Source organism: Pseudorca crassidens, chromosome 17 (assembly GCF_039906515.1).
Source record: "Pseudorca crassidens isolate mPseCra1 chromosome 17, mPseCra1.hap1, whole genome shotgun sequence".
Lineage (NCBI taxonomy): Eukaryota > Metazoa > Chordata > Mammalia > Artiodactyla > Delphinidae > Pseudorca > Pseudorca crassidens.
The window spans coordinates 14209413-14226983 of record NC_090312.1 but is presented as its reverse complement, the minus strand read 5'-3'; the positions used below and the strand labels follow the sequence as shown (position 1 = coordinate 14226983).

Genomic DNA, 17571 nt, shown 5'->3' with positions numbered 1-17571 from the left:
CTAGAATTCTAAGCTGTTAGTTCAAATACTAAGCTAACTGACTGAATATTTGATGATATTAAGTGATTATTCTTGTATTAGTCTCCTATTGTTGCTATAACAAATTACTACAAACTTAGTGACTTAAAACAACACAAATTAATTATAGTTCTGGAATTTGAAAGGGGTCTCATTGGGCTAAGATAAAAGAATCAGGAGGGCTGCCTTCTTTCTGGAGACTTTAGGGGAAAATCTCCCTCCTTGCCTTTTCCAGCTTTTATAGGTCACCTGTATTCCTTGGCTCAGGGACCTCTTCTCCATCTTCAAGACCAGAAGCATCTGGCTGAGTCTTTCTTGTGCTGCTATCTCTATGGTTCTCCCTCTCTACTTCCCTCTTCCCCTTTAAGGATCCTTGTGATTACATTGGGTTCTCCTCGATAATCCCAGATAACCCCCCTGTTTTAAATTCTGCCCATTAGCAACCATAATTCCATATGCAATGTTAATTCTCCACTGACATGTAACATAGTCACAGGTTCAGGGGATCAGGGTGTGAACATCTTTGGGAACTATTATTCTGCCTGCTACAAACATTGGTTTTTGTTTTTGTTTGTGTTTGTGTCTTTGCAGGAGGAGGTGATCATTGCATTGTGGATATCACTATTTCTCAGTCCTTATCTTTCAAAGATACATATGGCACAACTTACAGAGGAAAGGATAGGGTGCTTGAAATTTCCTTCAAAATAACATAAGAGAGGAAAGAAGATGGAGATAAAGGAAACAAAGCTGGCCATGAGCTGATCATTGTTGAAGCTGTGAGGTTTTCTTGGTGTTTGGTTTTTCTGGCCACACCGCACGACTGCGGGATCTTGGTTCCCTGACCAGGAAACAGGGACTGAACCCGGGCCACGGCAGTGAAAGCACCAAGCCCTAACCACTGGACCACCAGGGAATTCCCAAAGCTGTGAGTTTGATATGTAATGGTTCACTATGCTATTCTGCATACTTTTGAATACAGTTAAAATTTTTACAAATTAAAAAACAAAATAATTTGAAAGAGAGACCAGGAGACCTTAGCATAAATTGAGCAATTCTGTGTGCCAGGCACTATGCTAAATGACTCATTTATATCATCTCATTTGCTCCTTAAAACAACCCTATGAGAAAAACATTAAGAGTCCCACTTACAAATAAGAAACCTGCTGTTTAAATGGTTGAATGACTTGCCCAATATACCAAAAACCAGGTGCTGAATCTAGGTGTCCTTTGATTTCAAAGCTCGTGTTTTTCATCACTATGTTACGCTAAACAGCAAGTATAGGTTAAGTAGCTATATAAGGCACTGGTAAAGTGGCAATATTTAGAAGATGTGATACTTTGTCTCAAGGAGATCAAGGCCTAGAAAATATAAGTTAAATTGCAATTCTAGTCCTGGTTCAACCTCTGACAGAGGAGGAGAGGCAAATTATCTCAACTCTCTAGACCTCGGGCTGTTTACCTATATAATGAGAACATGGAGTCCAATCCAATGACAGAGGACAGCAGGAAAGAGAAAATGAAATCAGTTATGTGAAAGCCATTATGAATGGTAAAGAACTTTATAAGTAAAAAGGACAAAATGCAACAACAATGACGATAACGTGGATGAAGATAAAAAGGCTCTTGGCCCACACAGAAAGGAGATTTTTAGTGTTCCATATCAAGGTCCCCTAAGCCTCATGGTTTTTTCTTCATGCCAGCTCCCCAGCAAATTCACATAGAGCAAGGCTGACCCTAGAAATACGAAGGACAGAGACAATTCAGAGCAATTGTGAGAAGCTCTGTCATCTCACTGGCATCTCCTCTACCTGAGGGACTGTGCTTACCACACAGGAAGAGCCCTGTATGAGGAAAGGGAATTATCTTTGATGTGGTGACTGGGAAATCATGACATGGTGTCTTAATTAGAAGACAAGAACAGATAGTGCTAGATGCATGTTAACCTTCAACTTGACCAACTGTCAGGATCTGGTCCCAGCTGCAACGTCCAGCTGTATCTCCCACCACACCCATACCCCAGTCATATGCCTTTCATTCTGGCCTGACCTAAAATGAAGTTTCCAGGAAATCCATGTCATTTCACAACCCTCGTGCGAGAATATCCTTCACAGTCCTCGTGTGAGAATATCCTTCCTCCACCCTTTGCATGGTTCATACTCATTCTTTGAGATTCAAATCAGGTCCTTCCTTAGGGAGACTTGCCTGACTCAAGTCCAAGTTGAATTAGATATCCCTCCTTTGACTTACGTGAACTCCCATGACTTTCAAACTATACTTCTGTTGTCTATTTTAGCACTAGGCCAAGAGGTGCTGAAGGTGGAAGTTGACTTTCATTGCTCTATCTCTAGTGTCTACAGAAGGACAGATGACATAGTAGGTGTCTTGTGATTATGTTTTGTATGAAAGATGGTATGTCACAGAAAATAAATATTATTTAATAGACTCCTCCTTTTAAAGAGGTGGTTCTTTGTAATCTGAAGTTTCTTTGCTGAGTACTGCATTGATTGTGAATGTGCGAGCATAAAAACAGCAGCTTGAGATCCACATTGTTAATTATAGTTAAGAAGAGAGAGATTTGGAGGAGCACAAAATCAGAAACAGTGGAAGAGCAATCCTCAGGGAGATGGCTATATTAGTTTATATAAAGCCAGTGATTATAACAGATAAACCTTGAAATATCACTGACTTAACACAATGGAAGTTTATTTCTCACTCACATAAAGTTTAGTTCTCACGTACATAAAGTTTCTCACTCGTGTAAACCCCCATAAGATGATCCTGATGGCAAGGGGTAGGGCTGTAGGTTAGAGGTGGGGTTAGTTCTGCCCCACACAGAGCCAGGTTGATGGAGACTTCAATACCATCAACAGTCCCTGGACTTCAACATAAAGCCAGGAGGGGGAATAAGTGAGAGAGGATTGTCCACGGGAGGATTTTACAGGTCAGACTATCAGGAAGTGGTACATGTCACTTCTACCCATGTCCCATTGGATAAACTTAGTCACATGGCTACACCTAACTGCAAAGGAATGTGGGAAATGTAGTCTAACTATGTGCCCAAGAACAAGAGAAAATCAACTTTAAAGAACACATAGCAGTCTCTACTGCCAGGCCAGAAAGTTGGAGAGTGTCGAAAATGAAGGAAGGAGGCTTCCCTGGTGGCACAGTTGTTGAGAGTCCGCCTGCCGATGCAGGGGACACGGGTTCGTACCCTGGTCCGGGAAGATCCCACATGCCGTGGAGCAGCTGGGCCCGTGAGCCACGGCCGCTGAGCCTGCGCGTCCAGAGCCTGTGCTCTGCAACGGGAGAGGCCACAGCAGTGAGAGGCCCGCGTACCGCAAAAAAAAAAATGAAGGAAGAATTGGCAAGACAGAAGGGAAAGAAAGGGGAGAAGGCGGGAAGAGGAAAAGGAAAAGGAAAGAAAGAAGGGAAGAAGGGAAGGGCAAAGGAGAACTTGAAGGAGTTTGTGCTGGCTAGTGTTATGGATCCCTGACTCCACTGTCCCTAAAAAATAACTTCAGGGTGTACTTTGTTCAGGAATGACTGTGAATGAATGGAAAGGACTACAACTGAAGAAGGAAGACAAAGCTAACACGTGGTTTATAGAATGAATAATTAAAGAGATTACATGCTTCTTCCAATGATGATTCCATTTGTCAAAACATAACTGACACTCCTTTTGGGTAACTGTTTTCAGAGCCAATTCCCAGCCTTCCAAGAAAATCACAGCTTTTCTTTAAAGGAAAAGCCACTGAATAAAGACCCTGGTAATAGCACAGCCAACATCAAGACCCTGTTTATAAATCCTGTTCTCTCTCTACTCCAATAGCAGAGTTAAATATCAGACAAGAAAGCACGAGCCCTGGACACTCAGGAATCGAGAAAGCAGCCTCCATAATCCACATGCTGATTATGCACTTGCTTTATCTCACTAAATCCACCTAAACGCTATGGAAGTCATTCCAAACCCTATGGAATATCATTATCTCCATTTACAGATGAGGAAGCTGCAATTACCAGGGCCACATAACTGGTAACTAGTGGAACTAGGAATCAGAATCCTCACTGCTAATAGTATCAATAGCAATAGTAAAATGTAATATTTATTTAGCACATTCTATGTGCTCAGCAGAATATTAAGAACTGTACCTGAGTTATTTTATTGAATTTTAATCTCAAGATAGACATATGAGGGAAGTACTAAATAACATTCCCATTTTGCTTATGAAGATAGTGAAAAAGAAGAGAAAAATCATTTATCCAAGTTTTCTTAGCTGTTATGCAATAGGGATGATATTTGCACCCAGGTGTTCTGACATTGAGTATGCCACATAGGCCTCCTCTCTCTCCCTGTCCGGCCCGAATCCATCTCTGTCAGTTACACCCATTTCTTCCTGACAATGCATTTGCCATGCACAAATCCCTTTGGATATTTATCTAGTCAGAATCCCCAGAGGAGAGAATATATGTTGGAGCCTTTATGTCTGAGAAGATCACTGCAAGGTCCCTTCCACCATCCTCGTTTGCCTAGAAGCGTCCCAGTCTTAGCCCTGAAAGTCTTGCGTGCCAGGAAACTCCTCAGTCGTGGACAAACCAGGACTGTTGTTCACCCTACTTTCAAATCTGAAATCTGTGTGTTTATAAACTTTATGTGAGACCCTCTGTTCTACCCTGGAAAGAAGAGTATCCACAGAATCTCACCTCTCTCAATTAGAACCAAGTCACTCATTATCTTCTCTTTTGAACCCACCTCTTATAGCTGGTTAAGGAACACAGGTAAAAAATTAGACATCATTGGCAGCAGTGAGGAGCCATAATATACTTAGTGGGTTGTGCAGTTTTATCATCTGTAAAGACTGTAATGGGGGGGGATATTCTTCATTTTCAGTAAGTCGTCTAAGTGGTGCATTTGAGACCAGTCACCATTAAATACTAGTAAGTCTGTCTCTGGTCTGCAGTGTTTCTAAACCAAAAGAACCAAGAGAAGCCATGGACAGGAGCTGAGATAAGAAGCACCTGGGGAGGGGGGCAGCTGGGACAACTTCATCAAGGGTTGTTCATCTATCAACACTGTTTGGGGGTATCACCATGGATTGGTGATTCGAATGTGTCACAGAAGTAAGTGAGATGCCGCAGTCTGAACTGAAGGCATGTTAGCAGGGTAACTGTAGAGGAAAAGTTTGCTTGGGTGGAACCTGAGGTTTGAGCAAAAATTAACCAATTCCCTCACATGACTGCAATCTCATTTTAGGGTGTTATTCCTTTAGCTCGCGACCCATAACGATGTATGTCATCCCCTGTGTCTTAGTTAGCCAAGTCCACTATAACAATATAGCAGCCTAGATAACAACATTTATTTCTCACAGTTCTGGAGGAGGGGAAGTTCAGGATCAAGGTGCTCGTAGATTTGGTTCTGGTGAGAGCTCTCTCCCTGACTTGCAGATGATCACCTTCTCATGTGTCCTCACATATCAGAGAGTGAAGGAGCTCTGGTCTCTCCTCCTCTTCTTAACAAGGACATGAATCCCATTATGGAGCCTCGTCTTCATGCCCTCATCTAAATCCAATTAACTCACAAAGGTGCCACCTCCAAATACCATCACACTGGGAATTAAGGCTTCAACATAGGAATTTTGGGGGGACACAAACCTCCAGTCCATAACATCCTGTGTCAGGAGCTCCAGAGACCCCTTCATCACAGTCAGTAATGAGCTCCTACCTGCAGAATTGCCCCAGGCTCTGCAACTGCTCATGTTTTTACTCAGGGGAGAAAAACAAAACACAATTTTGTTTCAATAAACTTTTAATTTTGGAATAATTCTAAATTGATAGAACAGTTGTAAAGATGGTATGGAGAATACCCATATACCTTTCATCCAGTGTCCACTATCATTACCATCTTATGTTACCATGGTACATTTATCAAAACTAAGGAACAAACATTGGTACACTGTTTTTTGTTTGTTTTTATTTATTTACTTACTTATTTTTGCCTGCGTTGGGTCTTCATTGCTGCACGTGGGCTTTCTCTAGTTGCGGCGAGCAGGGGCTGCTCTTCGTTGCAGTGCACGGTTTCTCACTGCGGTGTCTTCTCTTGTTGCAGATCACAGGCTCTAGGTGCACGGGCTTCAGTAGTTGTGGCTCACGGGCTTAGTTGCTCCGTGGCATGTGGGATCTTCCTGGACCAGGGCTCCAACCCATGTCTCCTGCATTGGCAGGCGGATTCTTAACCACTGCACCACCAGGGAAGTCCCAGTACACTGTTTTTAACTAAACTCCAGACTTTCTTTGTATTTCACCAGTTTCTCCATTAATGCCCTTTTTCTGTTCCAAGACGAAATCTAGGGTAACACATTGTATTTAGTTGTCATGTGTCTTTAGTTTCCTCTGGTTTGTAACAGTATCTCAGTCTTTCCTTGTTTGTGATGAACTTGAGAGCTTTGAGGAATATGGGTCAGATATTTTGTAGAATGTCCCTCAATTTGGATTTGTCTGATGAAAAACAGTCTTTATTCTGCAACACATGCTGGGATTTTGATTCTGCTCTGACCACGTAACCCGTACATAAATAGGGCTCTGCTTCATGCACAGAATTTCGGTACTTGGGTAATATTCCTCAGTGCCTCCAGCACTAAAAGATGTTGGATCCAAAGGAAAGAGCATAGATATTAGAACTATAAAAATCTAGATTCAAATCTTAGCTTCATATTTACCAACTTTGATCTTAGGCAAATCATTTAATTTCTGTGAGCTTCAGTTTATTGTTTTTAAAAATGAGAATAAAATACTGAGTTTATGGTACTGTTGTGAAAACAAAATGAGCTATGTATATAGCACTTGGAATATTATATAGCACATGTGAGTGTTTAATGAACATCAGTTGCCTTCCCCCTACATTTCTTTTTTTTCAGTCACCCCAGAGCCTGCCTCTGAATATCACCTGTTGTCATTTGTTCATAATAAGAATATATGGAAAATGGAGATGGAGGTGACTACCCAGATCGCAATCCCCCCAAGTAGCCTCATCTGTGTGATTCATTTCTTTCTTATAGTAATGGACCCTGCCTTCCTGGTTGTAGGAGGGACATGTGACCCAAGTGGACCAATAATAGGGCCCCTCTTCCCTGACTGTACTGATTGGTCCAAGTTCAGCCAATCAGAGTCCTTCCCTGGGGTTTTCCCTACTGGAGTTAAGAAGAGAAAGGTCTCAGGACATCCCTGCAGGCATGCCACAACTAAGAGCCTGCGTGCCGCAACTCAGACCCAGCACAGCCAAAATAAATAAATAAATATTTTTTTTAAAAACGAGAAATGTCTCTTTCCTCTTGGTTCTCGTAATTTTAAGAATGAGCTGCTTGTAGCCATGCTTCCTGCCATGTGGAGACAGCCAGCCTGAGAGCAAGAAACCAGCATGCATGGAGAAGCAAGGCTGAGAGTTGGAGAGAGCATTCTACAGAATTCTATCTAGTTGGTGGGTTGAGTGGCCCCTGAGGTCAGTCCATCTCAGGCCTTTCTATAGTTTGGTGACTTGAGCAAATCAATGACCCTTTTTCCTTAAGCTACTTTGGGTTGTGATTTTATAATGTACAATTTAAAAGATCTTAATAGATTGCCTTTCTGGATTTTGCTGCCTACTTCCACCTCTTCTAAGTGCCTTGCTCTACTTCTTCTTTCCCTTCTTCTATTTTCCTCCCTCCTTTTATGGCATGGTTGGCATCAAAGTTGCCTCCCTCCTTGGCTCTTTTCCCAACACTCACTCTAAAGTTAAATGTATAAATTACTCTGACTCAGACAGTCTATTAAAGGAGCAAGAATCAAAAGTTCTAGGAGCAGTCTGTGAGAATGTGCTGAAAAGAAATGAAGCCATACATAATGTCACATAGTTGTTCAGAACATAGACTCTGGAGTCCATCAGCTCCAAATTCATATCCTGCCCCTGTCACTTCCTAGTTGTACAACTTCAGGGAACCTACTTAACTTCTCTGAGCCTCAGTTTTCTCATTTAATAAATGAGGATGAGATTACCTTTTCCATGCAGCCTTTGCGTGGATTCAACAAGATAACATATGTGTGATGCCAAGCACAGTGCCTGCCACATGGTTGATGCTTAACTTTAGAATAGCAATTATTAATTATAATAATTAAAGTTTTCCTTAACTAAAATTTTCCTAAGTCACTTAAATCCACCAATTAATATTTGCCTCATGAAAGGTGGGATAGTCAGGCTTGGTGTCTATCCTGAGGTACTGCAATTTGAAACACACAGCACTGCTCATGAAGTGTTCTTGCCAAAAAAAAAAAAAAAACAAACCAAAAGTTGAATCTTAATCAAATCAGTCCTCAATAGCTTTATGTATAAAAAATAGAGCATGGAATAGAGAAACAACTTAAATGAAACTACAAGGAAGCAAACAGACACATCCAGAATGTGAGACATCTCTTTTTGGAAAGATGACTTGATCTCTGCAATGAGTCAATGGCGAGACGAAGAGAGAGAGAGAGAAAGATGTTGAGAGTGAACTATGATTATCCTATTATCATACAATATTATACTCAATTGAGTGGTACTTGAAGGAGTACTGGCTTTAGGGCTAGATGACCTGAGGTCACATCCTGCTTCAGCTACTGTCATTACACAAATAAACTTGGGCGAATCATCAAGGAGTAATAATTCAAGTGTTGATGTATGTGAGGTTTAAATGAGAAAATATATATAAAATATTTAACATAAAAGTATATGTATATAAAAGTATGCAGACATCATCTCGTATGCGGGTAGTTATTGCAATACATACCATTCCCCTCGCTTTGCTTATAATGTCCCCATGTGTTTCAAGCTTAGCTGTAGCCTGTCCCTCCATCCCTTAACTCGTTCAGTCAACAAACTTACTGAATGTCTTTGTGTGCTTGGAATGGCAACATTTATAAAGATGGTAAGAAGAAGTCCCCACCCAGAGAATATTTACAATATAAAGCGTCACAGTCACATAAGGAAATAAGGGCAGAGGCAACAAGAGGCAGCACTGGGTTTCGTGCAGGCAGATGTGGTTTCAAACCCCAGCTCTGCCATGACTAGCTGTGTGGGCCAGATCCACTCTCCACCGTCACTGGCTCTCTGCTCTGGGAGACCAACCTGCAGGTGCAGCTTCAACAAGATCCAGTGGCTTCTGGCTTCCTACTGGGTTTGGCTCCAGAGGAGGTTGGAGATTGAGAGGAAATGCAGGCAGGCCAGCTTCACCTCTGAGCCGTGACTTAGGACTGGCTGTCTCCTACCACCTGAAGTCCCTGCTCCTCTCGAGGTGCCCCTCGGAACACAATCCCCTCCTCTCCTCCCTTTAGTCCTACGGGTGACAGCCCTGCTGCTAACTAGTGCTGAAGTACTGCACCAACCCTTGTGGCTTCCCAATACTACCCACGCCTTTTCAAATACCCTTTTACTAAATTGTTTTTAAAGTGGCCTCCTCTGCTTAGCCATCTGTTTCCTGTTGGGACTTTGACCAGTCCATGGGTAATCATGAGCAAGTCTTTTAAAATTTTTTAAGCTTTTATTAACTAATCTGTAAAATGGGATTAAGTGTAGTTCCTTCTTCCTGGTCCTAGGCAACTTTAAAGAGGACACTTGGAGGATGGGAAAGACTATTAGCTTGGGAAAAGGACAGGTCAGGGTTTAAATCCAACTTTTGCTCTTACAAGTTGAATAATCTCCAGCATTTTGCAACAAATCTCTGTGATCCAGTTCCTTGTAGGCAAAAGGATTATAACAAATGTTCAACAGAACTTCGAGCTTTGGCTGAGACCCCCAAAGATGGGAAAAAGCTAAGTAGCCATGCATTCTAAAGAGAAGAGCTAGACACTCCCACATGAGAACTGCTCGTTGGAGACCAAATCTGACACTCCCAATAGCTTGCTTACAGGCAAGCTAGAAGCCTCCTTAGAGAGAAGAGGATTCTTCCGAAGAGCCTTGTAGTATTGGGGGTGGGTTTGCTTCCCTTCAGCCATGGTAAAACGAAGAAGTGTAGGGTAATCAGTCTCGGAGGGAGGATTTGTTGCAAGAAGGCAGACTGGCATCTCACTCCCAGGCTGGATGCTTGCTGGGATGCAGAGATGCCAAGACTGGTTCCAAGCTTCCAAGCTGCCCCTGAAGTAGAGCACAGTGGAGATGTTGGGCAATCTTAAAAGATGTTCCCCTGGCATTGGGAACACAGAGACTAGAACCTCCCTGGAGAGACTAAGGGTGAAGCTCGTCAAAACTGCCCACGATGGCAGAGCAAGTGTATGCACATTTTACAGGGACCAGGTAAATATGATGGAAGGTAACCTGCTTAACTCATCTTCTCAAGAGGACTGGGGTACCACAAGAGGCAGGAGCTGAGAGAAGCCCCACAAGATAGTCTAGCACATTGCCAAGTCAGCGTCTCTGAGGAGCCCGCATGAAAGGTGCACCCGGAGGAGCCAACATTTGGATTCTACCACTTGGAGCAGCTTCAACAGCCGAGACAGCAGCACAAACAGCATCTGCCACCTGATCTCTCATCCTTCCCACTCCCCTAACCTTGGAAAATCCATCAGCAATTAGGGGGATCAGGTAAGAGGTGGAGCAAGGAGAATCGAGGAGCAGACCAGGCGCCCTATAGGTTTACCTAACTGTCTGGACACGCCTGAGCAGGGAGGTGAGGAGAAGCTTTAAACTGAATGTAGGTTAAATTATGTTTTAGATTCGACTGTGTGTTTTAATACTTGAAAGTGACCAGGAAGCTATAGAGTCTCCCTGATATGCCATCAGGGGAAGGAGAAAGCCAATACACCAGTGAGTTTGAAGGCGATAGGGAGACAAGCAAAGCTGTTTCCTGATTGTTATCGACCAGATTTAACCTACTTCCAACAAATCTATTATATTTACTTGGCAGAGTATTTGTGAAGAATAACTATAAGAACATAAAGTAGTACCTAGCACAGTACATCCTTGTTACTTGTAGTATTACTATTAAAGATTTCAGTCTCAGGGTTTCCCTGGCAGCACAGTGGTTAAGAATCTGCCTGCCAATGCAAGGGACATGGGTTCGAGCCCTGGCCCAGGAAGATCCCACATGCCATGGAGCAACTAAGCCCGTGCACCACAATTACTGAGCCTGCGCTCAAGAGCCCACAAGCCACAATTGCTGAGCCCACAGGCCACAACTACTGAAGCCTGTGTGCCTAGAGCCCATGCTCCAAAACGAGAAGCCACTGCAATGAGAAGCCCACACACCACAACGAAGAGTAGCTCCCGCTCGCCACAACTAGAGAAAGTCCGCGCACAGCAACGATGACCCAACACAGCCAAAAATAAAAAGAAAGGAAGGAAGGGAGGGAGGGAGGGAGGGAGGAAGGAAGAAAAAAAGATTTCAGTCTGCAAGTTAATGACACATGAAGTAGTCACACAGTTTGATATGGTTAATGTAGAAGAGTGGTTGCCCAGTGGGCTTGGAGCCCAGGGATATGTTTTTAGGGGACCTTAGGGTCTTGAGTGTCCAGACTGGTGTCCAGAAAGCTAACAGCAAAATACAAAAGGTCCACAGGGTTTTTCACAATGATCACTGAATTGACATCTGGTCCAAATCCACACTACTGGTTGGTCCCCTTGCACATCAGACACACATAATAATCTTCAAACTCTTATAGCAGTATGTATGTTTGTATGAACAAATTCATACAAAATATTTGGTTTCCAAATTCGCTTTCAACAAGTCCCTTACTACCTTACCCATTAGTTTCTTCTTCCTGGAAGCCATCTACCCTGTTACTTTCGTCAGAGTTGCTCTTTCAGAACAATCAGATTCTTTCCATGAAGATTAGCATACCTCCGTGTCTATGTTCTTTCATACTTCATTTCTTCTTTGGTGATTCAGCTCTATCATTTAACTATTATACCCTTTAAAGGCAGGTTAGGTGAGTAGACTCACCTGGATTGAACAGGTGAGAAAACAGGCTGGGGCATGAAAGGACTTGCAAAAATTCACTAGTAGGACACAAATAGAACCTTGCTAATGGACCATTCTTTAAGAAGACTAACTCTCTGGTTTTGCACACTTGGTGGGTGTGCTTGTTGGAGTACACGGAAGCCACCAAACTTTCTGTGTAATCAGCATGTCCTTTCCAGGCTGTATTTGTGTGGCAGGGGTTGAGGGGAAGTATTCTCCTTTAACCTCTTCACAGCTAGTATTGCGGAGACTACACGGACTAAGAAAGCCAAGTGGTGTTAGAGTCTTGGCTACAACACAGCCTTCCCTACCACGACTCCTTCACTGTGTCACAGTGCCTCTGGACACAGTTCATTGACCTTTGGGAAAGGAGTGAGAATCCCAATAGCCAGGAAGAAAGGGAGGTTTGTTTGTTTGTTTTTTAATTTTTCCTTCTGAATTTTGCCTAGAATATACTGTGCAAAATTTACAGAATGTTTCAATAAACACTTTATGTTAGTGGCTCTTAAAATTTTAGAGGATGCATACAACCATGGGAATCTCCTGAAAGATATGGAAAATTTTCCGAAAAAAAAAGAAGCCCACAGAAGAGATAGATACAAACTTTGCCTAAATATCAGATGGTTCATGAACATTATCCACAGAACTTTACAGAGACTGATGGGCTCCAGGCTGAGATTCCTGTCCTCATGGAAGTGAAAGGGTACCTCCTTCTCGGTGCCCCTCAGAATATCAGCGCTAACCAGAGGCTCAATGAATCCGAAGTGGCTCCTCTTCCAAGGAATCCAGGAGGAGGGGGAAGAAGATCACTTGGGTGAATGTTACTGAAAGTACTTTACGGGGAATTCTCAACAGAGCACTCGCGGCACATTTTCTTGCAGCAGAAAGCAATGTTCACTGATGCCGAGCATTTCGGGTAAGTTTGGTTCAAGTCCAACTTGGATTCGTGATTGTGATTCATGTTAATTTAGATCATCATAATGCACGTGGACCAAGTACCTTTGTCAGCTGATGAATTTTATAAAAACATTAAAAAAAATGCTTGGCTAACTCCTTGAAGGAAAGCTGTCTTATATTCCATGGCCCCTGATTTCAGCAACCTCTCCCTTCCCCTGCCCTCCGGGTTGCAAAGGAGATGACGAGCACAGGCTGGGAGCACAGTGAACACAAGGAGAGCTCCTGTCTGCAGGCTCCTTGTCAGAACACAGGTGGGTGTGCTTGTATCAGCGAGGCAGCTGGTACCGAGAGTGAGGGGGAGTCAGTCGTCGTTCTTTCTATTAAATGCCATCTTAACCAATTTTACCACTAAACAGATAGATGTTGGTGGAATGAAGGGTGGGAGGTGTGGAGATGAGAGTAAAGGTATGGACCTCTAATGATGAGAAGGACGAAGTCAAAAGGATTCTAACTTTTACAGACTGAGAAAGGTTGACAGGGAAAAAATTTTTTTTTAAATCACAACTAACCTAGAGAACTATTTAAGCTCCCGGCTCATGGCCCAGTGTTACCCAGGCTTAGGAAGACTCAGCAAACCCCTGCAGCGAGAGCTTTTACCTCTGAGAGGACATGGTGGCGTGGCTTTTAGACCTTCCTTTAGAACAGTATATATGTAGGGGAGAGTGAGCCTGCCCTACTGTGTTGATTTAATAACAGAGGTCACCTGGCCACCCACACAGATTTCTCATCTGCTCTTTTCTCAAGTGGGAAGCTTAAGACCTATTTGTTGCTTAGATGGAGCTGACTGGAAATAAACTTGTTCAAATAATGGAGGTAGTAAAAAAATATACAGGAACACCCCTATGGGAAGTTACTCCTTCCTTATCATGGTCACTGTCATCATATTGTCATGGTTACCTTGCTAGATAGATGTAAAAGTGGTGCTGACTGTGTATGAGTGTGTTTGGGTGTGTGTATACATACATATATATATATAAAACATACAGTATGTCAGCATTTTGTGTATAGTATATGTGTGTGTATAGTGTGTGTGTGTATAACTTCCCAACAACCCTGCAAATGTATGAATTTTAAATTTTCATTTCATGAACCAGCACACTAAAGCTCACAAAGACTAGATCACCCCAAGGACTCTCACTCAATAGTCAACAAAACCAAAATTATGTTCCTGATGTTATGGGCTCCCAAACCCCTCAGAATTCCATATTTTACTCTATTTACAATTATTTATTTAACAAGTGTTTGCTGATATTGGCTACTAGGTGTCCAGAACCTTGCTTCGTGGTAGGGATAACAAAATGAAAAGGCATTGCCTTCAGGAAGCCCACAGTCTAATAAAACATCATCTAGTAAAACATGTGGGAATTTGCTTTAACCACTAAAGCACTGTAAAAGTATTAGCTGCTTTTGTTGGATGAAAGCAAAGTCACTTTCATCTTTCACCCATTTCTTAAGGAGCTGTGCCAACCTCACCTGTGACCTTTGCCACCCTTATCTCTCTTCCCCTTGGGCTGACCTCCAGGCTGTAGGCGAAATGTTTGCATCTGGTCTCTCTCTTCCTTTCTGCTGTTTCCCTGTTCCTGATTCCCTCGCTCTGTCTGTCCACCACGTGCCCTGCTTACATAGCAGGTGGCCTTGCCTGGTCTGGTTCTGCCTGTTAGTGCCTGAGCCCAATTTCTTGAAGCTGTGACAAGTGACTCTTTCGGAGAGGAAGGAAAGGCAAGGATGAGGTCAGAAAGGCTCCTTAGAATGTTGAGGGAGAAGAGTCTGGCTCTAAGGGATTGCCCAAGAAAAGGGTCGAATAAATTTGTAGAGTGTAGTAGTCATAAGCAAGGACTTTGGAGTTGTATAAACTTTTTCTCACCAGTCTTTCTAGCTATATAATTTGGGGCAAATTATTAATCACTCTCTGCCTTGGATTTTGTGGAGGTAATAATAGTATAGGGTAACACAAAGAAGTGATTGAATTATGAGAGCACAATAATTATCATTATCCAGTATTTTGGTCTTAATTCAAAAATTCTTAAATAGCCATATGAATACCTACTGAGGTGTGGTCTCCATGGCTTTCATGCTGGATGTGTTCACTTGACCCTCCCAGGTCCTCTCTGCATCTTCTCTGTGTCCCAAGAGACTGACCTGGAAAAGCCATCAATGGGGGACTTCCCTGGTGGTGCAGTGGTTAAGAATCCACCTGCCAATGCAGGGGACACAGGTTCGAGCCCTGATCCAGGAAGATCCCACATGCTGTGGAGCAACTAAGCCTGCGAGCCACAACTACTGAGCCCGCATGCCACAACTACTGAAGCTCGCACACCTAGAACCTGTGCTCCGCAACAAGAGAAGCCACCGCAATGAGAAGCCCATGCACTGCAATGAAGAGTAGCCTCCACTTGCCACAACTAGAGAAAGCCCGCGTGCAGCAACGAGGACCCAATGCAACCAAAAATAAATAGATAAATAAAAATTAAATTAAAATTAGAAATTAAAAAAAGAAGCCATCAATGGGCTCCCTTGCCATTTGGCTTCTAACTGGCTTTGGCCAATTTTAAACACCAGCAGAAGAAAGAGGGAGGGAGGAGAGTGAGGTGGGTGTTTATTCTCAGTCGCGCCTGGAACTGGCCACCTCTCTCTGCCTTGGGTCTGGCTCAGGTCACGCAGCTTTCCCCATACAGGCCCCCTCTGTCCCTGCTCCATATACCACAGACCTTGAGGTGAGAAAGGAACCTTGCTCTTAATAGCCCTGGTATTGCTTCTTCCATCAGGGTTTCCTTATACACACTCACAGCATCATAATCTCTCAACTGAACTCTCCTTGAGCATGACTAACCTGAAGGCGATGTCTTCTCCCAGGACCCTGACTGATCCTGGCTTCGTCACTCTGCCTTAGATGCTGCTTTCCCTGACAGAAGGTCAGGGTCCAATTCTGAAGCTCTTCTGGCTTGAGTCTCTGTAGAGAATGAAGTACTAGTTAAAATACATGATCCTGGAGTGGACAGCTCAGGCCCTGGAGGAATGGAGGGGAGTGTTGCAGAGACTTTAGCCCCAGAGATGAATAAAGCCTAAGGAAAGAGCCGATGATTGGAACTAGGAACAACCTACATCAATTCTCTTGCCTCCCAGAATCACCCACCACACCTTCCTCCCAGTCTGGCACCCCCAGGTTCCCTCCCAGGACTCCCAAGAGTAGATCCGGACCACACTGGATCTGGCAGGGGGGCGGGGTGCTACAAATGACCGATGAAGAGCAGAACAGAGGTTCAACTTCACTAGAAACCTGCGGAAAGGAAACTAAATAACAATAACTGTTTAAAACAAAGGAGGAAAGCTTTCTAAAGCAGGGCACATTTTTATTTTATTTATTTATTATTATTTTTTTTTTTGCGGTACGCAGGCCTCTCACTTTTGTGGCCTCTCCCGTTGCGGAGCACAGGCTCGGGACGCGCAGGCTCAGCGGCCATGGCTCACGGGCCCAGCCGCTCCGCGGCATGTGGGATCTTCCCGGACCGGGGCATGAACCCGTGTCCCCTGCATCGGCAGGCGGACTCTCAACCACTGCGAGCAGGGCACATTTTTAGATTCACAATTTTAATGCAAAGACTTCTGGTTTCAGCTCAGAGATAGAGAAAGCTGGAATGAACATTGCTCCAATCTTTACAACATGAAAAAAGATGGACAAGCTGCAAGTTAACAACTTTTCTTAAACCCATCAAAGAACTGAGGCTATGAAGCTAACCTGAAATCTGGGGAGAAATAGCCATCTGTAGAGGAGACACAGGAACGAAGCATTTCCTCATTCACTAACCTGGGACAGATGCCATGTAAGCTGGTAGAAGATTCAGTTAAAATCATGTGTGTAAAAAATATATATATATATATATAAAATCATACATGATTATATATGTTATGTAAAAAGATATAGAGGGACATATACATAAATGTATAGAAATCCACATGCATGCACAAGGTGTGTTTATATGAATTTGAGTTAAGGGTAGTATAAATTATACCATGCTTAGTTCATTCACAAAGTGAATTTAATCATTCTCATTTAATCCTTTGTTACCTTTACTCTTATGTTACTTTTCATTTTTAAATATTTCAAACTTCCAAAAAATTACAGAGAATAAGACAAACATCCATAGATCACCTGTTGCCCAGATTTAACCAATGCTGACATGAGCCACCTCCCACATTTGCTGCCCTTCCTCTGTCTGGATGAGGGTGACCCAGCTCCTGGGGCTCAGCAAACTCCAGGAGCCCAGGACAATGCCTGCTTCTCTTTGCTGTCCATGCCTATCTCTCCATGCCTGGAGAACTGTAACCCACCACGTTCTCCTCGGTTTAGCGATTCATCCCCTTCCTCTGCAAATGGGACTCAGTGTGGTGAGAAACAACATCAAAGTTCAGTTTTGGTTTACTTGCAGCTGGTGAGTGTTTGTTTGTTTTGTGCATGAAAAAGCATCTGCTCTCAGCCTCAGCTTTGAAACAAAAACTGGCCTGTAACCAGAATGAAATAGCATGCTCCCTGTTACACGAAGACCTTAATAATAAAAGAAAGCTCTGGGTTTTGTTAACCCATTTAATGTATCGTACCCTTTGTTTTTCCAGAAACACTGTGAGTGTGTGAAGTGAC

The 17571-nt window shown here is 43.1% G+C and overlaps 1 protein-coding gene across 1 annotated transcript in view; it reads right to left on the bottom strand.

Moving 5' to 3' along the window:
- Window positions 1-5968: 5968 nt before the first annotated feature.
- LRATD2 (LRAT domain containing 2) overlaps window positions 5969-17571 on the bottom strand; it is a 40886-nt gene continuing 29283 nt past the window's right edge. The window contains exons 3-4 of the transcript XR_010936161.1: window positions 15766-15885; window positions 5969-6649 (exon numbers count right to left, since the gene is read on the bottom strand). The gene's annotated coding sequence lies outside the window, so the exon portion shown is untranslated. The remainder of the gene's footprint in view (window positions 6650-15765; window positions 15886-17571) is intronic.